The 27,881-nt window shown below is 49.5% G+C and overlaps 1 protein-coding gene across 6 annotated transcripts in view; it reads right to left on the minus strand.

Annotated features, from left to right (window-relative positions):
- HIVEP3 (HIVEP zinc finger 3) overlaps positions 1-27,881 on the minus strand; it is a 456,791-nt gene that overhangs the window by 75,668 nt on the left and 353,242 nt on the right. For all 6 annotated transcript variants that reach the window (XM_082687130.1, XM_082687126.1, XM_082687128.1 and 3 more), the window contains one exon: positions 15,244-15,440. The gene's annotated coding sequence lies outside the window, so the exon portion shown is untranslated. The remainder of the gene's footprint in view (positions 1-15,243; positions 15,441-27,881) is intronic.

Consider the following 27,881-nt stretch of genomic DNA (forward strand, 5'->3'; position numbering starts at 1 on the left):
TCCCACTGGGTAGAGGGGATCAGGTCAAACTCTTGAAAGGGACCTTGTAAGACGGACCAGAGGACAAGGTAACTAGCTCCTGAAAACCAGGTTCATAGAACCCATCAGAAATATAGGTCATCAAAGGGCTGATCAATCTAGGAGAAGACCCCAAGGGTCAGCCTATAACCAGTCCCAGCCCAGGTGCCTGGTCGAATCCAGTATCTCCTGAATCCTGACCACAGTTTCTTTTCAGGAATTCTCACTTTGGGTCTTCCTTTCTTGATGACACCTAAGCGCCAGAAACACTTGGGGAATGCGCTGTTTGTGACCTCCAAGAGAGAAGATCTCTACATTTTCTGACTTGTTGCCTGTTCCCCAAATCTCTCTAGTCTTCATCAAGCAAGAAGATGTTGCTCAGTCTAATTTTTCTGAGGCTGAATTTAAAAAAAAAAAAAAAAAGCTGATCGCAATTCACACATCCTTTTCCTCATCCAAACCAAAAGCAGAACAGGTGATTTTTAAAAATTCTACCCTGGCAGAAGGCATGACTTGGGGGCACAGGGCAGGAGGTGGACCTTCCCAGAGCTCCAAGCACAGGTCTCTGGTTGCCCAAGGCACTGTGAACAAATAAGGGAGCGAACAGACCAGTGTTAAATAGAAAGGGTTATAACACACAGGTTCCTCCTTGCAGAACGAACTAGGACCAAGTGCCTTTAATTCAGGAAAAGGGAAAAGAGCCATAAGAAAAGATAAGCTATAGACTTACAAAGGGACTGGCACTGTGAGAAAGAGGAATCACATCTTGTGACAAGAGGACAAACTGAGAATCAGTTCTGGATAATTACAAGGAGGGGGGTGGGGCTGACATTACTGAGCTCCAGAACCAGGTGGGGTCTAGGGACGTGAAAAATGAATTCACCAGGGCCTAGAATCACCCACCTAAGTACCTCTCTCCAGAACCTGATGATGCCAGCCCCTGTCCCTGCCCTTCACCTTTGCATCTGAGAAGATGGGCAGAGACCAGGGAACCCTGGTGTCTTTTCCTTGGCCCAGAACCTCAGAAGACCCAATAGTGTTTCTTGTTTATCCTGCAGAAATGGGGCAGCCTCTGCCAGTTGCTGGCCAGCACCCATCTGGCAGGGTTCACGAAGCCTGGAGGTTCTGGGGTATCTAGAAGGGGATGCCGGGGTGGCCTGGGAAGGGAGAGGTGGAAGGCAGCCAGGAGTGCTGGGTGCTGAATCATGTTCCCTGAGCCCCAGCCCTGCTCACTCACCTGCAGGGACAGTGTGCTCCCTTCCAAGAACTCCCAGCCCCTCTGACATAGGGCAATCCTCTTCAAACGGATTTCCCAATAAGTTTGGCCCAGATGAGTGATATCTCTTTCCCAAACAGGATCACACCTCTGCTCTTCCCCGCTCAGGGCATACACAACCCCTCTCTCCTGTGGTAACAACCGTGGCCCATTCTCGATTGCTTACCACCTGGCATGGGGCTGGGCTTGAGCCAGTTTATACTGTGTCCCCTCACCAAGATAATGGTTTCACATGTCATGTCTTTAGCTACAGATTTTGGAAGCACAGGCTCTGTTTTCATCACCTGTATGTTCGCCATGCCCGCCCCATGGGAACTCGTGGGTGTTTGTGAATGAACAAATGAATGAATGAACAAGTGAGTGAAGTTATAATTGTGGGAAACCTTGATTAAGGAGCAGTTTACACAAGTTATTTTAATTCCTTTTTGGGGAAGGGGGGTATTTTCATCAATTTGTTAATGAATCAGATTTTCTAAAAGTTGAGTGTCGCTCTCGTAAACATAGCTTCTGCAACCTGCTCTATTAGATGGTGTCTAATAGAATTCACACACCATAAATGTCACCCTTTTAAATGTACAATAAAGTGGTTTTTAGTGTATTCAGAAGATTGTGCAACCATCATCACTATCTAATTCCAGAACATTTTCATCACTCCAAAAAGAAACCCCATACCCACTAGCAGTCAGTCACTTCACATTCCCTCCCCCCACCTCCTCCCCACCACTACACAGTCTCTGGCAACCATTAATTTATCTTTCTATCTCTATGAATTTGCCTATTCTGGACATTTTATATAAATGGAATCATACAATCTTTGGTCTTTTGTGTCTGACTTCTTTCACTTAGCATAAAGTTTTTAGTAATTTGCTTTAAAAATATCAGTATTTCATGGTGTTTCTCATAGCCTCCTGGGCCCTGGGGGGTTCTAAGGCCATAATGCCTGGGGGACATGCAGGTAGAAGCCAGCGGGCATGAGCCATCAGGACAGCATGGGGCCTGGCAACAGATGAATGGGACCAGGAGGTGTGGGAATCAGATGGTAGTCACAGCAGGGGAAGTCTGGGGCAGGCAAAGAACAAGTGGTTAGGAACCAGTTGGGTATGGGGACCATACTCAGAATGTTCCTTGCAGGGGTTGAGGTAGGACTCCTGGAGGGCCCAAGGGAACGGCTTCCTGCAAACCTCATTCTCCAGTGGGGAAAGAACTGTGTCAAGCCACCAGTCCTGGGCCTGCTGTTCCAAGTTTGAAGGGAGAGCCCCATTTCTAAGATGGCCTCCAAGCTCAACAGGAGGTGTGGGCCCTCAGCACTTGCTGGTTCCAATTTTGGGGTGCGGAATGGACAGTGGTCCTCCTAACTGTATTATCACACTCTGTAACCTAGGCATCCTTTTAGCCAGGAGGACAACTCCTGGCAGGAAATCCCAGGAGGTAGAGTGGAGCCAAGAACGCTTTGGTCTTAAGTAGTTCGTCCATGAATTGATTAATTAGCTAATAGTTAATTCCCTTTCTGTGTGTTTGTTTACAGTTTTAACTTGCTTTATTCTGCAGAGCATCTGATGAGGTTTAAAAAAACAAAATAGGAGCACAAATTAAAAATCATATATCAGGGCACCTGGGTGGCTCAGTGGGTTAAGCCGCTGCCTTCGGCTCAGGTCATGATCTCAGAGTCCTGGGATCGAGTCCCACATTGGGCTCTATGCTCAGCAGGGAGTCTGCTTCCCTCTCTCTCTCTCTCTGCCTGCCTCTTTGTCTACTTGTGATCTCTCTCTGTCAAATAAATAAATAAAATCTTTAAAAAAAATCATATATCAACCCAGGGGAAAGGGAAGACACAAGGTCTAGACGAGCGATAAGTAGAAAAGGTCCCACACAGTGGCTGTGTCTGGGCCCCAGGTTTGGGGTATAGCTTCTTGGAAGGAAGAGGCAAGAACAACACAGCTGCATATTCTCCATGTCCTGATGATAAACACACCAGGGCCTCTGAAAAAGCATAGCTCTTCTTGGCGTTAAGATCGGAAGGGAATTTGTCTCATGCTGTTTTCAACAGGGAGCCCTCCATGGAGTCATTCCTCTACTACGGCTTGGGCTCCCATGGGCCAGGACTTAGATGCCAGCGGGCCCCACCCTTTCCATCATTAGATTTGTTTGGGAAACACCATGTTATTTGGTGACCAGCATTTCAAGTTTTGCCTGAAACACATACCATCTGTTTGATTATTTATGTGATATTTTCATTTACACTGATGAATTTAATTTGTTAAAATATAGGCTCCACTGAGCAATAGGGATCAGAGGTATAACTCTAGGATTTTATTGAATTAAATAAATGACTATTAACGTAGGGAATTTTACCCATGTTCCCCTAAAATCACCTCATGTCCTACTAGTAGTTTGTGTCCTGCACTTGCAAAATAAGCCCCCGCCCCTAACTCTCGATGCATTGGGGCACACTTTATGGACAGCAAAGCTCCCCCTCCCACCCTCCGCCTGCCAGAGTGATGGGGATGGTCCATGCGCCAGCCCTGGGTTGGGGTCTCTCATCACACTCCACCAAGGGAAGGCCCTTGAATGGCACCCAAGTTAAAGCCTACAGCCTACATGTGATAGACAAAGATGCCATGGCTCAGGGAGCAGAAGGGACTTGTCCCAAATCATGAGGCCAGTGACAATGTCCATGTCAGAAGCCTCCCAGTCTCACCGTTGCCACTGCTCCACATGGATCGGTGAACATTTATATAACTGAAGACTGGAACTCACTGAAGGAGGCTGGCTGTTGGACAGATGGGGTCTCAGCCAACTCCACAGCAAGCCCCATGAGGGCAGGAACCATGTCTCTTTTTTTTCAGTAGGGTAACTCCCACATGTGGCCCTCTGCCTGGCACATAGCAGGTGCTCAGAAAACATGAGGGAGCTGTTACTGCCAGGTTCAGGGTGATGACTACTTCTTGGAGGGAGGGAGGGCCCTGGGATGGTGCAGTGGCTTCCATCTGTATTTGCTGTTGTCTTTTTCAAGTGGGCTGCTAGATTTTCTGCTGTTGGTTGTATTATTTCCTATTTTATTGTCACTATTTGGTTGAAATTTTTTAAATTTAAATATATTTGTTAAATATAGGAATATATCTTTTTAAAAATTGTGTTAGTCACCATAAAGTACTTCATTAGGTTTTGATGTTGTGTTCCAGATTCATTGTTTGTGTATAACACCCCACGCTCATTGTGCTAATACCATTTTAACAAGTACGACTTGAACTGAAGAAGAAGAAATGACACCCCACCTGGGGATCTCCTTGGTTTGTCATCTCTCCCTCCACTTCCAAAGCCTGGGGCACTTGGGGGTGAATCTGAGCATGACTGAGGTCAACCAAGGCAAAGGGTACATCTCAAACCTGGTCATGGTACACATTTCTCTGCATCTAGCTTTTCTCATGGACGATCTTTCTAGGTCAAAGGCCAACATTTTTGAGCAGTTAGTATATACCACGCACAGTTATAAGCACCTCACATGCATCAAGCCTATAGGGCAAGCACCATTATAATCCCTATTTTACCAAAAAGGAGACTGATGGTCACAGAGATCTCATGCCGGTTTGTAAGTAGTGGGATCCAGATTTGAACCCTGGCAATCTGTCTCTAGACCCTGTGTTTTTCTAATTTTTCTTTGCCACTGGAATTTTGTAATAAACATCTTCCGTACACATATCTTTAAAGACTGGTGCTATTGTTCTGTAGGCCAGGTTCCCAGAAACAGGACCATGGGTCAAAGGGTATGTGTGTTTTGCATGGGAACATCTAGGGGGTCTATTGTTTGCAACATCTTCCTAAGAAATAAGCCATGTGATTTTTACTCACTGGTTTTAATTCTGTCCTGAAGACACACCACCTCTGACCACCCCCTCCCGTCTCCAGGACAATCCCTTGGATGACTGAGGACAATCTTCTCTTCTCTAGTTTCCTCAAATGGTCCTCTGATAATGGGGTTACATGTGCCCTGGGGCTGATCCCTCTGGGGTGAGCTCCTCCCCAGTGAAAGACACAAGAGAGAGGGACAGAATCTTTTCTGATGTCAATGGCACAGTAGGAGGGATCCAAGCAGGTAGTGTTCTCAGTCCTCCTCTTCAGCTCCCCCCAAACCACTCACAGGCCTTCCTGAGAAAAAGACCCACCAACCAAATTCTACTCCCACATAAGAAAAATGGAGCTCATTCTTCAATTAGGGAAAATGCCAATGACTTTGGAGCTGGACAGACCTTCAAGTGTCTTCAAGCTCAATGCCTTATTTTACAAACGAGCTATGGAGGGCAATGACCAGCCCAGGTTCATGCGTGGGGTGCGGGAGCCGGGAGCCGGGTCACTGGGGGGTGCTTGGCTCTAGCTCCCTTTGCCTGCTGGTCCCTAGGAACCGTTTTACTAGAAAGGCACAGTGTAAATATTTTGCTAAGGAGCCAAGAGAGGAAACTTACCCAGGCTGAGCAGCCCTGTGCTGGGCGCTGGCCATGGACACAATGCTCAATGAGGGCCATTATCTAGGAAGGGAGGGCTGTTTGTTCCGCTTCGGGACAGTGCCAGAGCCCGGAGCCACCAGGCTTGCCACTCTGGCTGCCACACAGAAGAGTCCCCTTGCACTCAGCAGACTCTGTGGTTATGCAATGCTGGGCCAGAAGGTTAACTCTCCCCAGACGGGAGCCAAGGCTTGCTCCTTCCTGCCGGAGCGTGTCCATCTAAAAACGCTCAAAATTCAGGGCCTCCATCTTGGCAAAAAAAAAAAAAAAGAAGAAGAAGAACAACAAAAAAAAAGCTCAGGCCCTGAAATGGCTGGTTTATTCCAAAGGGTGTAGTGAGTCCATCCAGCACCTTTCTACCAAGGCCCTGGGCCACAGCCACGGTGACTGCCCACCAGGGCCTAGGCATCGTGCGTGGGCCTCTCAGCCCTTCTTCCCAGGAGTCAGTGCTCCTGCCATTCTCAGATTCTCAGACCTGGTGTGCTTTTCTTGCCCCTCCCCTGCCTCTGTCAGTGGTGCTGGTCAAGCACCCCTCTTAGTTAAGCACAAGTGCTACCCCAAGTTCAAAAACTTGCACCCCAAGCACCCCAGCCCTCAGTCCTGGAGCTCAAGGAGGGAGTTTCCCAAACTAAAGATATCTTGGATGTTATCTCTACAACTGCTCCATTTTCTAGACGAGCAAACTGAGGCTGGGGGTGGGTGGGTGGTGGTTAACTAGCCTGTGACCATCATCAGGGCTCTTGTCCCCTGGACTCTCTAACACCTCACATCCCAGACACTTCCCAGAATCCGACCACTTCCCACCGCCTCCACAGCCGCCAGCCTGGTCGGTGACACAGTCACCTCCTGGTGACGACATCAGCCTCCCAGTTGGTCTGCCTCCGTCCTACCCCGTCTCCTGCAGCACAGCTTCCACACACAGCCAGGGTGGGCCTTTTAGAACATTCAACAGACCTCCAAGGGCTTCTCAATTACCTGCCCCAACACCTTCCATCCCAGTTCCAGCCTCCTCTCCTCCTAGGCCTCCTCCCCCACCCCTCCAGCTCCACTGGCCCCCTGGGGGTCCCCCCCAACATGATCTCACCATGGTCTCTACACTCTTCCCCAAAGAGCACAGCACTCACTCCCTTACCCCTGAGGTCTTTGCTCCAATGCCACCCTCCGAGGCCAACTATGACCACCTGGTTCCTTTTCTTTTCTGGCTCGCCTTGCCACACATTAGGTACTTTACATAAGTATAAGATAACACTGTCTATTTATTTTACAGATAATATGAAATATACAGTATGTGATAAGGGGCAAAATGGCCATCTATTTCCCCGACTACTGTGGAACTCCAAGAGGTAGGAATCTGCATCTTGGTGCCTAGAACAGTATGTGGCAACTTCTGTTTAGGCTTGGCTGATTTTAAGGAGGCTCCATCTCTGAAGATGGGTGACGGTGATGGCGGTCCTCATGTCACCGCACCAGAGCCCATGTGAGTTCAGAGTTGGGGGAGGAGACGAGCTTGGTGGCACAGGCAGATTACTGAAAGGAGAGGCTCTGAAGGCTCCAGGGAGGCTAGCTGAGAAGCTCTATGTTTAAGACCTGATGGGGGGACGCAAGACCCGGGCATCAGTGCCTCCTCAGCCCTGTCCAGCCGATTCCCAGAGGCACCCACAGAGAGATGCCCCTGAGGGGCATCTCAGGTACCCCACTCTCAGGTACCCTGAATCTCCAAGCCCCAAAACCTCTCTGTCACTTTAAAAGCCCTCAAGTGGGAGACTCCTAGTCCCCACTGGGTCTGGGGGCCTCTGCTGAGCCCCTCTGCACAGAGTTCTATTCCCCGGGAGGGGTGGCGGGGAAGAGCCACTGAGTGGATAAAGAGAAAGACCAAAAGGAAGGGGGAGGAGCTAAGACAGACCCAGGAGAGGAGACGAAGGCTTGGAGCCTCAGAAGGATCCCAAGGAAGCCTGCCAGCCAGAACCCCAGCAGAGACAGAATGGCTTGTCCTGACAGGTGGGACAGGCGGTTCCAGTTCCTACTTGCTCTCCCACACCTGCAGCTATGCTGGTCAGAAGCGCAAATCTCTGGCAAACAAACTCGTGATTTCGGTTTTATTTTGATTGACATTTTTATTTACCCACGGCACCATTTCTTTGAGGTTAGTTGGTTTTATTCTAAAGAGGGGCCCAGACCATGTTCCCAGGGGACTGGCTGGGGACACCTCTCTGCTCAGCGCCCCCCCCCCCCCCGCCGCCCATCCTGTCTCTGCTCTCTGCACACCTGTCGGGCTCTCTCACTGGAAGAGTGCCTCCCTCTGCCTCTGGTCCTTAATCCCTGTGTGTCTCTCTTGCATTTTTCATCCTGGCTGATTAGTAGCTTCCCCAGCTGCACACATCACCTGGCCTGCCTTGGAGTGCCTCAGGCCTGTGTCTCCAGTGGCAATAGCTCGGCTTGGACAACTCGCTGACCTCTCCCTCTGGGAGAGCCATTCTCTTCCACTTCCAGGTTTGCAGGCTCAGAAGCACCCCACAACCCCACTCTCCTGCCCCCCACCGCGGATTCATCCATCTGACCCACTCATTCCCTCCCTGGTTCAACACTCACTAACCAAGCGCCCTGAAGGCTGTGCTGGGGTCTGGGGACATTCACCATACCTGTCCTTCCTCCCACTGTGGACCCTCTTGGACCACCCCAGGCCCTGAAATCGTGAGAGGAAGCCTAGTCCGAGTTGGCCAGTCCCATGTCTGCAAGTAAGTCACAGAGTGATTTTGGGGAAGTCACTTGCCATGGCTGAGCCTTGGTGTCCTTCTCTACTCTTGGGAAAGATGATTCTTTCCTGCTTCTCCTCTTCCCGGCCTGGCGGGGACACCCACAGGGGATGTCCATCTAAAGAATGCTTCTGATCATTGTCTTCAAGCATACTGCAGCTTTGCTCCTCCTACAGACCGTGGCTTTGACCCCCTTCAACCTCCCAGCTTCCTGAGATTGGACCATAGAATCTGCATTTTAGAGAAACACCCCTGGTGATACCATTGTAGGGGGATGGTTTGTGAACCGCACTTGGAGAAATTCTGGCTCATGAGATAAAGTTCAAATTCCCCCTCCATCTCCCCAGTCCCGGAGCAGACCCCACCCTGCTTTCCAGGCACCGGTCCCAGTCTCTCGCAGGAAGGCCCTCTGTGGTCACCGGGCCAAGTCATCCGCTCACCAGCCTGAACCCAAAACTCTTCTCTTGCCACTTCCCCAGCATGGAAAGACTTCCTGAACTCTCTCTCTGAAAGTCCCTTTCCCACCCTGCGAGGCCCAACTTAAAATGACTTCTTCTTCCTCCATAAAGGTCAGAAACACCTTATTGTGGGTACCCCAGCGGGCACATTCCCTGCCACTTCCCTCCTGGGTTGCTGATGGGCTTCTCAGCAGCTCCCATCTGAGCTTTCTGTCCAGATTGTAGGCTCCCTGAGGGCAGCTGTCCATCTTACAAGATCTTTGAGTTCAACAGCAATGCTTACCGAGCATCTCTGAACACGTAAACACACCCCAGGGGCACACAAAGGAGGAGGGGTGAAATTCCTGCACGAGGGGTGCCCCCTGTAAAGCAAAGATAGAGGGTACTTGCATACTTGCCCGGAGTAGAAATACAGAGCGGGTCCCACAGGGTCCCACAGGGTCCCTGAGCAAAGGTTCCTAATGTCACAGGGGAGGTGACGAGGGGGAAGAGAAAGAGAATCCAGAAGGAAGGAACTCGGGGTAAAGGATTAAAGTGTGAGAAGTCCCTTCTGCACTGCCATGGGGGAGGAGGAGGAGGGAGAGAGAGATGGAGGACGGGAATGGGTTGGGAGCCCCAGAGCCCCGAGGAGAGGAGCGGAGCCTGGCTCATCCTGTAGGTCAGGGGTAGGCGGATCCAGCCTGCTGCTAGTTCCTGAACATCAAGTTTCACGGCCACGCCCATCCCTCTACACACTGCCCATGGCTGCTTGCACGCAGCGCAGCGCAGTAGAGAGAAGCAGGTGCAAGAGAGATTGCCCGGTTCGCAGAGCTTAAAATAGTTACTATCTGGCCATTTCGAAAAAAAGTGTTGCTGCTCCCTGCCACGCATGAGGGAAGGGACCGCTGGATTTTAAGCATGGTCAGATTTTTATCTTCCTATGCCTCTGGGACAATGTAAGGATGGGCTAGAGTAGACAAGCTGGCAGGAAAGGAAGGCGGTTGAGAGGTTAGTGTAACTCTCCAGGTGGGGGGCAGCTATGACACCACTGCTGTTGTTTATCAAGAGATTGATTAAGAGTCGCATGTATCTGCACTGGGCTAAGCCCTTTATACATATTCCCTCGTCCTCCCTGCATAGCAACTGCCGGTAGCGCTGTTCTCATCTCACAGATAAGGCACAGAGAAGTGGAACAACTTGCCCAAGGTCACACAGCTGGTAGGCAGCAGAGCCAGAAAGCAAACCCAGTGCCAAGCTCAAGGGGGCTGTCAGTTCCAAGCTCAAGGTCTTCAGGGTCAAGCATGTTTTGCTGGCTGACAGATCCCTTCGAGTTTCCCTGAGAATTCACAGAACACAAGCTGTCTATGGGAGAAAATCTTCCCTGAGTCGAGTCAGGCAGGAAGTGGGAGGCAGGAGTGTGGCTATTTTGGAAAAGCGACACGAAAAACCACGAAACTTCCTACCTGTCCCGTTTTGCTCCCATCTGTCCTCGGAAACAAGGCTGCCCCTCTCTCAGATAAAAAGGTGTTTCTCCCCACACGGTGGCTCTGCCACTGGCGGTGGGAAAGAGCCCTAAGCTTAGCACACGTTCGCTATTTTTAAAGGACTATATAAACAAACAGGGCTATGTAAATAAGAAAAAAAATGAGGTCATCCTTTTAAAATCTAAAAATGTTCTTTTTCGATGGGGTGAGCAGCAAAACCTCAGAAAGAACTGGTGGTTTTTTATCCCTGAAAGGCCTTCTCTAGCCCACAGTCTCCCAAAGACACCAGGCCGGCCCCTCCCTTCCCGGCACCCACCAGGGAAGGCAGGCGGCCTGGGAGCAGGGACTCCTGGGTTATATTCCTAACTCTGCCGGCTTTGCCTCGAATGCCCAAAGCTACGGCCCAACTGGAGCTACCACCTCCCTGGGCCACTGGTCCCCATCCAGGTCATGCACAAGACCCTCCTACAAACGTGCTTGGCATTGCTGCCCGCTCTGCTGTCCCACTCCCTCTCCCCCGGCCCACACCTGGATCAGGTGGCTGCAGGGGTCTCTGCCTGCTCCTTAGAAGCCATTCGTGTCCTCCCTCCATATCCCCTAGCCTTACGCCTTGGCTTTCTCTGCACATAATCTACTCTCCCCACCTTCCTCCAGACCTCTTCTCCCAAGCCAAAGGCTGGAAGTCATGAGGGCAGCCTTGGGCTTGTGTTTAGGTCATCAACAATCATTAGGAGACACCCCCGTTTCAGCAGGAGCCCAGGAGGCTTCACTGTTTCCCAGGAACTTCTTCCAGCACTGAGTTGTGCCCCTCACCTGCCCCATGACCCTCTCCCACCATCCACAGCATGACCCCACCCCCACCTTTCATGCCTTCCTCCTCTGCCTCTCAGTCCCAGCACCCTTGGCTCTGAGAGCACAGAAATGAGAACCACCAGTATTTGAAGAAGGGGTGCCTTTCAAATTGTGTTCCACGAGCTGTTTCAGAAGTTCTTCAAATGTCACTCAAGAATTTTATTCCAGAACTACAGCATGACTCTTCCTACCTAAAACTGTCATGAAAAATGGACCGGCACAGTCAGATGTGTTCTATAGCCCATCGCAGGAACACACCAAGAACAAACAGGGGTGGCCGGCTGAACTTGGTTTGTGCAGAACTCAGACAAAAGCCTGGGTAGGTCTTGAACTTTGGTGTTAAAACATGTCTTCAACTAAAGACTGGAGCTCTTTTCTGGGCATCTTTATGTGGCTGTTTCTTAAATTCGGGACTAAACAGGCTTACATAAAACCACACAAACAAGTACACTCTAAAACTTTCCATGATATGAGATTACGGTATGTGGATGATCACAGAAACGTCATCACTGATTGTGGGCTTCCTGTCTGAGTGTTGTAATAAGGAAGGATTCAAGCAGTTTGCTTGATATGGTCAGTGATGCAAACCAGAATTCCCTCTTGCTCCTTCCCCAATGTCCATATGGCATGGAACTGACGATCATCTCGAGCTTAAGCTAAGCTGTTAGAAGTCTGGAAACCTTCATATCACCATATAGATAGGATCGAGAATTTTCTTTATGCTGCGCAACCAAGCCAAACAAAACAAAAGTAAAAAAGCAATGTTAGATGTTACAGTTGGAAAGGGATTGAATGATTATCTAGAATAGAGGCCAGAAAAATTCTATAGAGTACCAAATAGTAAATATCTTTGACTTTGTGGGAGATGGAGTCTGTCGCAATTACTTAGCTCTGCTATTAGAGCAAAAGAGCAGCCATAAACAATGTGGAAATAAATGGCATGACTGTGTCCCAATACAATTTTATTTACAAAACTCAGGCAACAGCTAGGATTAAGGCCACGGGCAGGAGTTTGCCAATTCCTGCTCTAGACCCCGAGCTGTCAGTGCATTTACTGACCGTTTTCATTATAAATAGATGCCAAAATTTTGAATTTAAATGATATATGTACATTAATAAACAACTACCTGCATCTGTTTTATTATTGGCATTCTGTGGAGGATTTGACTTTGAACAATGGCTTCTAAGACCCTAGGAGTTGGCAAACTACTAGCAGAGAGCTTAGCTGCTGAGAACATGCTTTACTGCCTGTCAGATCAGGTTCATGGTGACTGATTCAGAAATCAGGTGTAGTCTGGAGAGAGCCCCTGGCCAGCTCCCTCCACATCTCCCTGCCCTCGGATAATCTCAAGCATAGCCATTCCCAAGCTCACATGTGTGAATGGGCCTCCCCTGCACAGGGGGGGGGGGTCCGCAATGCCCCCGGAGGCTCCTACCGGGCCAGGCCTGAGCCCTCCACCAGCCTCAGACGGCAGCTGTTCCAACCCCCTCTGTGGTGGCTGGGGGAGGCTGGGCCAGCCATGGGGCCATGAGGACCTGAACGCTCTGGAAGCCCCCAGTCAGCATCCCCATTAATCCCGGAGGCTTTTATTCCACAGGGAGAGCACAGGAAGGGGCGGGGCCCAGATTTCTTGCTGGAACTGACAGCTTATTTCCCTCTAGACCAGTCCCATCTTTTAGCCATTCTTCTACACAGCTGGCACAGCCCACATGGACAAAAAAAGAATTTAACAGTGAAGTAGGGGAGGGCAAATACCAGGTTTGGGGAGGATCACCCCCCACACCCTCCCCTTCCCCTGTACTACCCTAGATGGTCTTCCCATATCTCTTTTTGCATCCTCAGAGGTTTCGGCCTCCAGCCAGGTTCAACTGTTTCCTGCACACCTAGCTAAATAAACCCAGTGCCCGGAGACCCACAACGGCTGTGACATATGCACAAGGAAACAACTGCTAAGCTGAGGCATGAGACGTCCCAAGGAAGGGGACCCATTCCTTATGGTGTTACTGGTTCCTATTAAAATGTAGCTATCCTGGAGAAGGGTCATTCTTGAAGCTGTTACTGCTTCTCTTCAGGAAGCGTCTTGGTGGAGAAGACAGTGCTGAGTCTTCTGCAGCCTGAGGCTCTGATCCTTCTCTAGGTGTGACTATCTTTAAACTACTGAACCTCTCCGTGCTCGGTTTCCTTATCTCTACGAAAAGGGTGGCAGAACCAAGACTCACTTGGGTCTGAGTGGTACTCGGGATCATCTATAAAATGCCGGACCTCATGTACAGTGCTGGTGGCTGTTCTTTGCTCTGACTCTTGAGGACCAGATGGCAGAGCTTGGCGGATCTGTCACAGAGCAGCCGCCACAAGGACAGAGAGGTGGCCGACCCGCCTGCCTGAGTCAAAAAGGGCTGCCTCCCATCTGGGGAGCCCTTGCTATGTGTCCAGCTGCATTCTATGGCCTCCCCTCTATCTGCACCACAACGTGGTGGGTAATGGACATCACTTTCTCATTTTACAAGCAAGAAAGTTGAGGCCAGGTGACCAAGAAACTTGCCCTCTAAATAGTAAATCCTCACAAAACCAGTAAGTGTCAGAGTTGGGATTTGAACTCAGGAAGATCCAGAGCCTCCACTAACAGGTACCACATTAAACCTCTCCTCTCAGAGGGAGGTACAGATGCTCCATCCTTCTTCCTCAGAGACCAGGGGGGTGATTCCTCCATCTCCACTGAAAAGCCCTGGTCGCAGCCCAGGTCTAGGGGACCCACATGGTACATCTGAGCTGTGGGCAGAGCTCTGGGCCCACAGGTTGGCTGAGTTACAGTGATGCTATCTTTGAGGGCTGCCTGAGGCTCTGTCCTCTCTGCAAGCGAGAGAGCACTTGGAGGAAGGAGATGATGCAGTGTTCACTGCACCCAGCCTGCTAAGTCCCCCTGGGACTCCTAGCTCAGCCCAAAGACCCAAATACAGGGTGAGCATCACCAGAGTTCCAAGAAGGAGGCCCCAGAGCCCCTAAACATTGGCTGTATCTGAATCCACATACTGATTTTGTAGCCCTAAGCCCAAGAGTCTGATTCAGAGAAGATGGGTAGGCCAGGGAGTCTACCTTTTTTTTTTTTTTTTTTTTTTAAAGCCAGGCACCCCCTTCAACCTACTTAAGTGATTCCAATATACTCCAAAGCCAGACAAAACATCCAAAGACATAGTCCCAGCCCAAAGACCTCGAACCCTACACACCTAACCTGAACCACCACCCGAACCTAACTTGGGACCACAACACAGAGCTGAAGAGCTAACCACATAGTCACAAGGTCCCCTCCCCAGGCGAATTCAGTCAGCATCTCTGAAGGTGGGGCCCCACTACTGGAATTTTTAAAAACTTTCTGGAACATTCTAACATGTAGCCAGGGCTGAGAACCCGACATTGTTTCAATTCCTCACCACAGGGAGGGGCCTGAAGAGATGCAGCATAGGTTCAACACCCACTGTGCTCTTCTGAGGAGGGAGGGAGTGGCCGGGCGCTCCTCAGGCCAGAGCCATCATAGGGTGGAGAGGGGAGCAGAGAAGACAGTGGAGCTCTGGTGTGGAGGCTCATATGTGGGGAGGCTGTGGTACCTTTAAAAGAGGTGTTGCCAGGGACAGAAGGGAAACTGAGGAACTAGGAATACAACTGGGGAGACGAGGTGAAGGTAGGGAAAGAGTGCTGGCCCTCAAGATCTCTGCTCCTCACCAAGGAAGTCCTATGCACTTCTGATTTCCACAGAGACACAAGGAAGGCAACAGTAATAAATAATAATAATAATAATAATAATAACTCTAATAATAATAATTTGAAAGAGGAATACACTCGAAAGAGGAAGAATATTAGCAAGCTCATGCAGGAAAGACGAAAATGGTGTCCCCAGCAAGCAAACTTAATGACAGCCCGTTTCTTACCTGTGCTGAAGGCACCACTTTCGATGACCAAAACTAAAACACTGTTCTCTTTGGAAACCAGCGTTCATGTCCACTTCCGCTGCGTGGCCTTTCTCTCACGCTCTGCTCTGCCCTCTGGAAGGGAGAGTTGGCCTGGCCAGTATCTCTTGAGGCTCCGCCATGAAATAGTTAGAGGCTGCCAGGTTGTGCCTCAAATCCTGCAGGGGATGGTCGAAAAGTATGGTCAAAGAGTTTGCTTGGTCAACTTCTTCAGATATTGAACAATTTCTGGCTGGTTCCAGGAGGCCCAGGCCCCCACAGTGCTTCCCATGCTTCTTGTCTTGGGCTAGATCCCCATGTCCCCTGGCGAGACAAGTGTGAGAGGCAGCCCTGGCACCCTCTTGTAGCTCGCACATACCACCTAACTTCTGAGAGCCCCTATTTCTCCACAGAAAAGAAGGCAGAATTCCAAGATGGCCGCCAGGGTCTCCCAGTGCACACAGGCTGTGTAATCCCCAGGACGGCGAATATGGTGCCCTTCACTCTCGTGATCAGGTTATGTTATAGGGCAAGGTTGATCTCAAAATAGATTGTTCCATGGGCTTGACCTAACCAAGAAAGCCCTTTAAAAGCAGAATTTTCTCTGGTTAGTGGCCCAAGAGAAAGTCATGGAGATTAGAATCAGGAGGATTTGACTTGCAAGTTTGCTGCCTTGAAGACAGAGGGGTCATGTGAAAGAGACTGGGGTCCACCTTTAGGGGTGAGAGCAGCACCCCACTGACAACCAGCAAGAAAACAGGACCTGAGTCCTACAACCACTGGATTGTACCTGGACTCCCACAACAAGTGAATAAGCCTGGAAAAGCAGAACCTTCCCCAGAGCCTCAGGATGAGAGCTCAGCCCACAGGCACTTTGATTTCATCCCTGAACAAAGAATCCAGCCTCTCTGCACCAGGCTTCCCATCTAGAGAATTGTGAACTAAGAAACAAGTGCCACTCGGTTTGAGACACTTTGTTAGACAGTGAGGGAACACAACTACCACTGGCACAAGTGATTAATATTCAGGACTGGTCCTGAATATTAAATCCAACAGTTAGACCCAAGAGCACACTGGACTCCCCAAATCACTAAACAGAACAGAGCATTTAAGGCCAAAGGAGATCTGGCTCTGGGAAGGGCCTCAATCATGATTACTGGTGGGGTGCCTGGGTGGCTCAGCCACTAAGCGTCTGCCTTTGGCTCAGGTCATGATCCAGGAGTCCTGGGATCGAGCCCTGCATGGGGCTCCCTGCTCCACGGGAAACCTGCTTCTCCCTCTCCCACTCTCCCTGCCTGTGTTCCTCTCTCACTATGTCTCTCTCTGTCAAATAAATAAAACCTTAAAAACAAACAAGCAAACATGATTACTGGTTAGAGGATGAATGACGGAGCACTAGTTCTTACAAATCAGCTTGCTAAGAATAGCAGTTACCTCCCGGGTCTCTCATGATCTGGCATTGCTTGTCCCACAACATGCCCAGTGATCTAGGTCTGGAGTAACCTGTACACGGGCCTGGGGCACTGCCCCCTTTCTTTTCTGGGACACCGTGCATTTTACTGGCACAGCCTTGGAAGTATTAGTGTTCCGGCAACTATATCCCACTGTGGGTTCCTCCAGGGCATGCAGGTAGCCAAAGCCACCAGGCTGTCCCCTTGTCACCGCACCTGCTGCTCTAGAATCCATCCAGCCCTGCTCCCCATCCCAGGGCAGCATCACACCACAACATAAGGACCTCCGTCTATCATCTCCCAATTCTGTCTTCCACAACATCCCAACTTCTCACGATTCTTTGGTGTTCATCAGCCTCTGATCTCACCCCGTCCTCTCTGATCTCCATTATTAATACAAACATCGTACGCCATCCCCCCCAGTGTGGAAACATTGATTTCTTAGACTATGCTATCCTCTGAACCCAGTCCACGATTCCCCACCTTTGGGCCTTGACTCAATGCTACTGACCTCCCCTCACAACCATGCCTACCTGGCCAAATCCTGCCTATCTTTCCTCAAAAGACTCCGCCAGCCCCTCGAAAACCAGATGTAAGTCCTGCCTCCCCAGAATACCCAGAGTGCATTTGTGGCGCCTCAAGATAAACAGCAGGGCCTGATGTGCACAGAGACTCTGAGAGTCCTGCAGTCCTGCACACACCTTGGTGTGTCAGTGCAACCCCTTCCCCACCCTTAGAGAGCAGGACAGGGTCTCACACACAGTCGGTGTAGAGCAATTCTCTTTAGAACCTGCCTGGATGACTCATTCACTGAACAGAGACACATGCAGCACCTATTTGGGGTCAAGTTCAATGGTAAGTGCTGAGCATGAAAGAGTTAAGATTCAGCCCCTGCTTTCAAGGGAATGACAATTGTGGGGGGAGGGGCCAGGAATGAAGGAACACACAGGGTTACCTGTGCAAATCTTAACTGCATCTTGAAGCCATAAAGAAAAGAATGGTCAATTCTGACAGTGTCCGAATGCATGAGAAAGAGAGAGCATTTCAAACAGTAAGAAGGGTAGGCAGACAGGAGACCCCAAACTGGCCGAATGTTCAACAAGTTGCATGGTGTCCTTATGGTTGGCAGTGAGGGGCAGTGAGAGCTCAGGAAGCAAGGGCTGGTGGGTGGGGAGAACTTGATGCATGGAATAGTCTGGATTTGATCTCGCAGTGGAGTGAGGTCACTGCTTACTTGTAATCAGTGAGGTAATGTGGTTGGGACCAGAGATGTGGCTGGTAGGGCAGGAGCAGATCGGGTGCAGGAAGCAAGCCACTGCTCTCCCCCTGCCCGGTCCCCAACCAGTGGGGTCAGCACCACTGGAGTACCACTCCTGGCCTCCAGCAGCAGCAGGTAAGAAAGCCGGGCGGACACACCTGCCTCCCGGTCACCAGGAAACATTACACACACCTGAGCCTCTCCAGACAAACAGAGCCCATATGTTTACCTCTTCTCCCCTCGACACCAGGGAAATAAAAAGAGAAGTGTTCAAGAAAGAACAGCTCTAGGGAAGCACCAGCTGGCCAGCAAGTCTGAGAAAAAGCAGATAAGGAGAAATGACAGAAAATCAAATCAAAGCTAAGCCAGTTTCACCCACCAGGGGCAAGCAAAGGCCCACCTGCCAAATCCCCAGGGAATCCTGCTCAGCGGCAGTGGGAGCTGGAGCAGGCCGGCTGGCTGGAATTATTGAAATCCAAGGATAATGAGTGAATCTTCTGGGTTTCCAAAGAGACCAAAGTAGGAAGGAGAGGAGGACAGAAACCACCTACCCCACGCCTTACTGTCTTCATTAGCAGCACTCTACTTCCAGGAGACTCGAGCCCTGACAGATGGCTTGATTGCTCAGGACAGAAACTTCCGGAAGGATCCATCAGCTTGTCAGTCAACAGTTTGTAATCTAAGATTCTTTGAGTCCCTTGCCTTGCCTCAAAAATTCCCCCTCACTGTTTCCCTCAGTCCTAGTCTGTTGGATTGTATTCCTAGCATGATCCTGAGGAAGCCCCACATTGACATATCCATTTTAAAGGAGGCTATCAATCCTCAGCAAATCCTGACCTTGCCTGCCTTCTCTGGAGATGCAAAAGCTCCAAGGAGGTGATGTTTCACCCCTTACCCAGACGAGCAGCTCTGTCCCGAAATTTTGAGAATCAAACTGACATGGGACTTGATATCCCCTTCATTACCTGCCAGAAGGCAACAAAGACTCCAGAGCTCTGAGGAAAAAGGGTTAAAAGATCCGTTACTCTGCCCCTTCTTAAAGCCAAAGAGAGAAGTACTAAAAATAGTATGCCACCCACTTATCTTCTCTTAAAACAGTTACTCAAGGAATTACTACAATAAAACAAAAACTGTATCAGAATAAGTGATTCGGGGGAGGGCAAGATAGGATACACAGGGAACAGTGATGAGCAATAAATGAGAAAAAGGTACAGTCAGATCTAAGCCAATGTTGATAATAATGGTCTCATCTCTTTGGGAATTAGATACCATTTAATTCTTGACATTAATCCAGAAGCAAGGGTTTTCTTAATTTAAGGGTAACCATTTCTAGAAAACATAGTAAGATACAGACCTTTTAACCACTGTGTGTGACGGGGAGGGGGAAACAAAAAAATTCAATTAATTAATTCAATTAAACATTAGGAAAGGGACAGCTAGATAGGAAAGGAAATAGTATTTTAACCAAAAGACATATAATAAGCCCAAAAATATCAATAAATATAAGAGTGTGCCTAAATTAAATTACTCTATTTTAAGATAAGAGATTAGATTGAGTGGGGGAAAAAAATCCAGCCATATGCGGTTTGGAAGTGATACACTTAAAACAAATGGACAAAGGTTGAACTCAAGAAATGGCAAGGAGACATAACAAGCAAAATAGTAATGAAAACAATGTAGAAAAGTTAGTATTAATAGCCAATAAAATGCCAAAATGTTAAATAGAATAAAATGGGGGCATTTTAGATGGCTAATGGGTCTGTTTTTCCAAAAAAGACACAAAAATCATAAACCTTACCTTCACCCTGAATCATGGAACTGTAAAATATATGAGGTAACATAGTTTTAGGACCACAAGGAGGGGACACACAGAACAACACAGCTCTTGAATGCAGTACTCTAAGTCTGATGGTACAAGTAACTGCCAAAGAAAAGTAAGGAGGATTTGAAGACACAGTTCTTATGCTTAACTTCATCTAGATGCAAGAAGCAGAGAAAACATCTTTTTCTTGAATGTCCTTGTAGCAGACTGTAAGAAAATCTCAAATTCCAACATGTATACCGCAGTCTCCATTCCCAATGCAACAGAACTAGAAATTAACAAGCAGCAAAAAATGAAAAAGTACACGGCGCACACAACAATTTATAAATGCTTTTCTAAACAAGTAGTGTCAAAGAGGTACAAAGCTAGGATGGTAAGATATTTATCAGTGTGTGACATTGAGAACCCTGCTTTCAAAAAATCTGGGGAATGTAGCCCAATTGCACTTGGAGGGAGATTCAGACCTTAAATGCTTTCATGATAAAAGAAGAAAGACGTTAAACCAAACCAACTAAGCATCTAACCCGAGAGGCTGAGAAAAGGGGAGAATAAACGAAATCGTCTATCAGAAAGAGAATGAAAAAACACAGCAACCACCTCAAAAGACTGCAGGCGGGTTCGCTGAGACCAGCAATGGGGACAAACCTCTGGTTAATCTGAGTGGCAGCCAAGAGCCAAATCATAAACAGCTGTTAAGAAGGACGACGTAAACATGTATGTGCACAATTTTAAAAATTGAGAGAAATTAATACATCACTTGATGTCCATGAATTTGAAAACAGATCATTTTCTAGAAGATTATAAACTGTAGAAGTGAAGAAGAGGGAGAAAACCTGATCCAGCAATGATGTTAGAAGAGACAGAAGAGGCTGTCGAAGATGGAATGATAGTGGAGGAAGAATGGATTCTTTAAATAAGAGAGCTGTGACAACCAACTGTCTATCCCTTCAACGAGCATTTATTAAGTGCCTACTGTGTTTCAGGCACTGTTCTGGGTGCTGGAGCTTCACCAGTGAATAAAAGAGAAAACAACATTCTTGCCTTTCTGGATTTGTGATTCTAGCAAGAGAGGATGAGCCATTAACTTACAACAGGTAAAATACATGGTTTGCAACAACAAAATGGGATACAGAGTGAAGGAAGCTGGAGAAATCTATTTTAAAAAGGGTCTGTGCACCATACGTCCATAAATTAATTTGCATTAAAGAAACGAACAAACCTCAGAAGCAAATCTACCAAATACCGGAAGTATTACAATATTGGTGTAACTTAGTGTTAGAAAATAACTTTCCAACCTGAACTGAGCCTCAGTATTCTTTTTTTTTTTTTTTAAAGATTTTATTTATTTATTTGGCAGAGAGATAGAGGTCACAAGTGGGCAGAGAGGTAGGCAGAGGGAGAAGGGGAAGCAGGCTCCCTGCTGAGCAGAGAGCCTCATGTGGGGCTTGATCCCAGGACCCTGAGATCATGACCTGAGTGGAAGGCAGAGGCTTAAGCCACTGAGCCACCCAGGTGCCCCAAGCCTCAGTATTCTTAAAGGAAGAGAGAAGTTGAGTGCAACTGCACAAGAATATTAAGCACTACATATAAAAAAGGCCTCAACAGGACGCCTGGGTGGCTCAGTTGGTTGGGCAGCTGCCTTCAGCTCAGGTCATGATCCCGGCGTCCTGGGATCGAGTCCCACATCCGCTCCTTGCTCGGCGGGGAGCCTGCTTCTCCCTCTGCCTCTGCCTGCCATTCTGTCTGCCTGTGCTTGCTCTCTCTCTCTCTCTGACAAATAAATAAATAAAATCTTTAAAAAAAAAAAAAGGCCTCAGCAACAGTTACAAGACAAATGGCAGGCTACATATAAATTATTTGCAACATATATAAAAAAGGGTCAATATCCATGATCTCTGATAAGTACCCATAAAACAATAGTAGAAGCTAATAAAAAAAAATACTAAAGCACTGGGCATGAAGGCTGCTTAAGATTCTCTCTCTCCCTCTCCTTCTGCCCCTACCCCTCCCCTACCTTCATTAGACATGAAAATGTCTAATAAAGATATGCAAAGATGCTTGGCCTCACTAATAATTAAAGGGATATAAGTTAAAGTCAATATCAACTCTCCCCCATTTGACTGGCAAAGAGGAAATTGACTGCCATCATTAGTGCTGCAGAGAAGGGGCCAAAATTTATGTCAACCCAGCAGCTTCCCAAGTGCACACACAAATACACATCATCTTACACATACATAGACACAGATGCATGCACACATGTGATCACTGCAGTAACAGTTCTAACACTGAACATGGACACAATCCTAACACCCATCAGCAGGGAAGCAGTTTGATAAGTAAGTGATGACAAATCCACCCAATGGAATAGTAGTAATAGGACAATAACTTTTCTTAATTAAAAATAATTATGCACTCCTCCCAATAATAGAGATTCTTTGTGGCTTCATGTATGCGTTGACCATGGGGTTCAGCGCTTCTCCCTGGCGATCTCCCTCCCTCCCCCCACAGCCTGCAGGATGGAAGACAGGACTGGGACCCCATTTTACACACGAGGCTTAGTCAAGGCTAAGAGACCTGACAAGTGGTGAACTTCAGGGTGTCTGACCCAGGAACCCCCATTCTTAGCTACTACGTACACTTCCTGTCAATGGAATGGTGTGAGAAACCAGGAAAGGCAGCCTCACAGACCCACACCTGTCCACGTAGCTGTGGCTCTGTGGACATAGAGGATCAACTCCAAGCTGTCAGCTCCTCTGACAGGTGGGACTGTGAAGGAATGGGGTTGGAGCATGCATGTTCTTCTTTATACATTTCTAAACTGTTCTTTTTCTTTCTTTCTTTCTTTCTTTCTTTCTTTTTTTTTTTTTACAATCAGCACATTTATCACTTTTATAAATTAAGGACTATAATTTTTAAATGATATTAAAATGTCTTCTTTTTAGAGCACAGCTGAACAGGGAAGCCCTATTAGGGCAAGAGGGACCCATCTGCAAGGTGGTGCCCACCCAGGGCAGGAAGGACTCTTCAGCCACTGCTCTACAGGCCCCACCCAAAACCTCAGGGAGGTTGGGGGAAGGGCTGTCCTCTCCACTCCCCATCCTCCCTGTGGAACTGAAGCAGCGCGGCACGGTCTCTACTGGCAGGTGGAAGGCACCCCACATCCGGTGTGGGCACTGGGGTTGGCATCCCCGTAGGGGAAGTTTAGCGGGGAAGGAGTTACAGAAAACCCCCCGGATACCTGCAGGGGCCAGCCTCATCCCAGGGCTGGTGAGGCAGCCAGGGGGGCTGGGGCTCCAGCCCTGGACCTCACACCCTGGTCCCGGGAAAGCCCTGGCTGCCCTCCTGACATACAGCCTATCCCTCCACTATGAACGGGACATCTGTAGATGGGGCTGGCATGTGGTCCAGCTGAGTTTGATCTGCTTGGGGCAGGGAATTGAGGACGAGTCTCTCCATCTGTATTTTCATTTCTGCTATCATGGTCTGTGGGTCGATAAGAAAACATGCACATCTAAGACAGAATCACACGGAATAATCTTGGTGGGTCATGCTGGGCAATTGGGAGTGGACACGGGGAGAATTGCCGGTATGCCTCATTGACCCAAGGTCACACAGCATGGATAGTACAGAGCGTTGGCCCAGACACCATCAGGACTTGGGTTCAGACCCTGGTTCTACCCATTAATATCTGTGTGACCTCCGCTGAATTACTCAACTTCTCTGAGCCTCACTTTCTTCATGAGTAAAAAGTGATAAACATCCCCTTTGTCTGGGTTTGTGGTGTAGATCAGATGAGACGATGCTGTGTGAGATGTGGCACAGACTCAGCGTGCTTGAGACACTTGACAAATGCCTGTGCCCTTCTCCAGTTAGAAAACATCCACACTGCCCTTCTTCTGTCCATCTCTCTGCCTATAGATCCTGTTTCGGGGACTGGCCCTGCGAAGTTTCCTGCCCTTTTCCCTGTGGCCAAGCTTGGGGCTCTCACTTTCCTGGGGTGCTCACCTTTGCCTCAAATGCCTGCCCTTCTTGCTGAGAATGCTGCCAATACACTGGCAAGTTCAGAGGTCGCTTCTGGATCCTTCCTGGCTCCTGGCTACATTCTCCAGACCAGAGGCTTCTTCCTCCCGTGGAGCAGTGAGGTGTCCCAGACATGGAAAGTGAGCAGGGAGAAAAGCGGTGGAGCTCAGAGCCTTTGATAGGGACAAGATGTGCTTTGAGAATATCCAGAATGTTTTCCAAAAAAAGGAGGGATTTTTAAAATAGAGGATGGCGATACGTTCCCATTTGTACTGACGACAGAAAAAGAGGAATGCCAAGTACAGGATAATGGATTCTGTTTCGTGATCAGAAGGAATATCCGGGCCCATAAACTCAATTGGCATTAGGCAGAAGAAATACTCAGTTTTCAGGCACCGCAGGGAAGGGAGACACTGAGGCACATGGAGGGCACCCAGCCCAGGAGTCCCAGAGGCTAGACAGTAGCAGGAAGAGAAGGTACAGATGAAGTCCTGGGGCAGCACGGGAGGCTGAGGTTCTGAGCCGCCAGGGCCCAAAGCAGGGTAGAGGAGTGTTTCCTGGCATACCGGGCCGCGCCTATGGGGGCCCTCTCGTACCGGAAGTGTCCTCTCACTGGTACAGTAGAAAGCTCACTGGACTGGCCCACACGTGGGGTGCTGCTGCATCCAGCTGAGTGACCTTCCACAAGGTTGCTGTCCCTGGGCTAGACCACAAGGAGCCAAGGTGAAGATACCCGGCCCCTGTCTCGGGTGTCATAGATCTAGTAGGGAAGATGGGCCAGAAAGTCGGGGCTTAGACCCCTTCTCCCAAGGAGCCCCAAGCTTGAGCTGCTTCCTCCCCCAAAAGGCTCCTAACACCTTCCCCAGTTTGCAGAGAAAGAAGGGAGGGGTAGGGATGGAAATCAACATTTGCAAAGAGCCTACCATATGCTCAAACTGTCCCTGTATCGTCTCTCTGCGGCACTGATGCTACGGAGAGGCTCCCCACCCCCCACCACGTGACAGCCACGGGAGCGGAGGTCCAGAAACCAGAGAGATATGGGTGGGCAGCCTTGCGGAGCAGGTCAGCCCCAGGCTAAGGTCGCAGATAAAACTGGGCACCTCTAGTCTCTGCCGCCGTGTAGCCTTGGATGCCACTTAGTACTTTGGTCTTAGTTTCCCCATCTCTAAAATGGGCCATGTAAGAATTTCATACAGAGTCAACTTTCCAAAGCATGACCTTCTTGCTGTTCCTCTTTTGGTTACTTCCGATCATCTCACTTTACTGATACTCACAAGGATTTTGTCTTCTAAAAGAAGAAGATTCCAGATCCCATAACAAGAGGACAAAGAAGAAGAACAGATGGAGATCCCGGGAGACCTCAACTGCTGGCCCACCTTAGGGAGGGAGGTTAGTAATGAAGGGTCACTGGGAAGAAGCAAGCCAGATGTGTGTATCTGGAGGGACAGTTGACTTGTGTCCCCACCGTGACTGCCTCCTTAGCGAATGGGGGAAGCCTGGTCACCCAGGACCCGCCAGGGACCCAGCCAAGCTTCTGGCTCCAACCTGCCCCCACACCTGCCCAGGGCTGCCCCTCCTCCACTCCCTAGTTCAAGGGCTCAGTCAGGCAGAAGGCGCTGTGCCAAAGGAAATTGTTTGCTACAGAGCCCTCTGGGTCTGCTCTGCTCTTCTTCCTTTTTTTGACTCTGTGGCTGTTTGAGTGGGTACCTTTTTCCATAGAGAGTTTCCACTCCATCCGTTATTTATACTGTCTCCAGCTAGACATAGGCTGTTAGAGCCGGTGAACCGGATCAGGCCTGTGGGGCCCTTCTCAGTTTATCGGGGATGTGGAGGGCCTGGGTCAGCCGCTATTCCGGGGAGACTGGTGGGTGGGAGGAACGGCCTCGACCCCCTACAGGGCTCCTGTAGGCCGTTCCTCCCACCCATTTCCACAGTGGGATTTAAGTGCACCACCTCGTGGGTTTGAATCCTTCCTCCTCTGCTTCCCAGCTGTGTGACCAGGGTCAGGTTATTTACCTAATATTTCTGGGCCTCCGTGAGCTAGTCTGTAAATTGGGAGTAAAATTGGCACCTACCGGACTTGATGCTGGGGAGACTCCATCAGTTAACGCACATAAAATGCTTAGAATGGTGCTCGGCCTGAAGCCTCAGTAAATGTTAGTAATTGTGGATGAAGTTCTTTTTTCTGTCAATCTCGCTAAGATCCAGTGCCTGTCCCCTCCTCTGGGCCAATACATAGCAGGGTCTGAACTGTCCTCCTGAGCTCGCCCTCTCTGTAAGGCCAGCTACACTACCCTGATACCCAGCTCTCTCCTTGCCCTTTCCTGTCCCCAAGGCTTCAGCGGTTCCTCCTGGAGAGTACGGTCTACATGTGGGATTGCCTTCACAAATACGCCAGGAGGCCCCCTGACTTCAACGTCCCCATACAAAACCCCTGCTCCTGGCCAAATGCCTGCCCAGAGGGTTCATGTTCCCTTCCATGCAAATCTCATCTGGAACTCTTTTCTCCATTCCACTGCGGCCTAATCCAACCACACCTGTCCGTGTGAGCCCAGCGCACATGCCGCCTCCTCCATGAAGCCCTCCATGACCTACTCTCCCTGGCCAGAGATGACCTCTTATTTACAGCATTTGGTCTCTTTATTGTGGCATTTACCTCCTCTCCCCTGGGTGTCTAATAAAACATATACAAATTCTTTTCGGCATCACAGAAAAACCACACGAGCTTTGAGGACAGGACTGGGATGTGTCTGATTCATCTCCGTATCACTCACAAAGCCTTGAACATAATTGGTGACAATAAATGAGTGAATAAACACTGAGTTCTCTCAATTTACTACCCCTGGGTAACAGGGGAAAATATCTGTAGGTGGGGTGGATGAGTCAACATCCCGACAGCATCCACACACTCTTCCTGGTTCCTCCTGAGGGAACCAGCAGACGGGGGTGCCAGCCAGGGACTGGGGACCGCAAGGGGCTCACAGCCCCCCGCCCCCCACAACCCGGTCTCTACTGCTGAGGCCCGGGCGAGCAGCCCAAAGCCCAGGGTCAGATTCTGAATCTCAGCACATGGGTCCTGAAAGTCACCCAGGCATCCTAAGAAGTCCAGGAGCCATCGCCGACCTCTCCCTCTCCCTCTACGTCCTGTATGCTGCCAGGTTCTTAAGGAATTGGCTCAAGTATGTGCAGCCTTCTAGCTCCCCACTGACCCCAGTCACTGGGTCCTCTCTCTTCACAGGACAGAGTGGCATCTCCGCATCACGGATGAGGCTCACGGCCCAGTGCTCTGTGACCACTTCTGATGCCCACCGACTGGTGTCAGAAATCTGGATTCCACCAGAAGGAGCCTCTTCCCCACAGGGCCACCATGACCGTCCAGCCACCACCCGCTTCTCCTGACACTCTCCCTTACCTTCTTGCCTTTCAACTACCTGATAATACCTGAGCACATCGTCTTCTTGCCGCGCTTCAAACCCTTGTGGACACTGTCCTCATCCTCAGGAGAGGACTCCCTCCCCTTATCTGCCAGGCCAACTCCCACCCAACTTTGGAAAGTTCAGCTCTGGCAAAACTTCCTTCTGCCCCAGACCCGCCACTGTCCAGGGAGCCGGCTAAGACTCCCCTCTCTCCTGCTCCTGACCTTCCATCCAGACCTTTGTTGTGACCCCAACCATGCCACCGTGTGCTCCTTGTCCTTCCCGCTGGTCTGTCTTCTCCAACAGCCAGTGCCTCAAGGGCAGGGACAACGTGGACAAGCCTGTCCCCCAGAGCTTGGCTCAGTGCTTGGCGTATGCAGTAAGCACCTCTGACATCACTATGTCTGGAAGCTCACTTTCCAGGACAAGCAACAGCTGATTTTTGCCAAACTGGCAGGTCCACAGTCCGCCTAAACCAAATGGTTCTCCCAGGGAACCGGCTGTCTCCCTCTGCACCATGGTCTCAGGCCCCAGAAGAGCCTGCTGCTAGCCCTTGTGTCCCTCAGGGACTCTATGGCCCCGTCTGCCCAACCAAAGACCAGACAAGCCCATCTCTAAAGAAGCCCTTCTGTTCTAAATCCCTGCTGAGGAGC

This window comes from Mustela nivalis (genome assembly GCF_964662115.1).
Source record: "Mustela nivalis genome assembly, chromosome: 10".
Taxonomy (NCBI): domain Eukaryota; kingdom Metazoa; phylum Chordata; class Mammalia; order Carnivora; family Mustelidae; genus Mustela; species Mustela nivalis.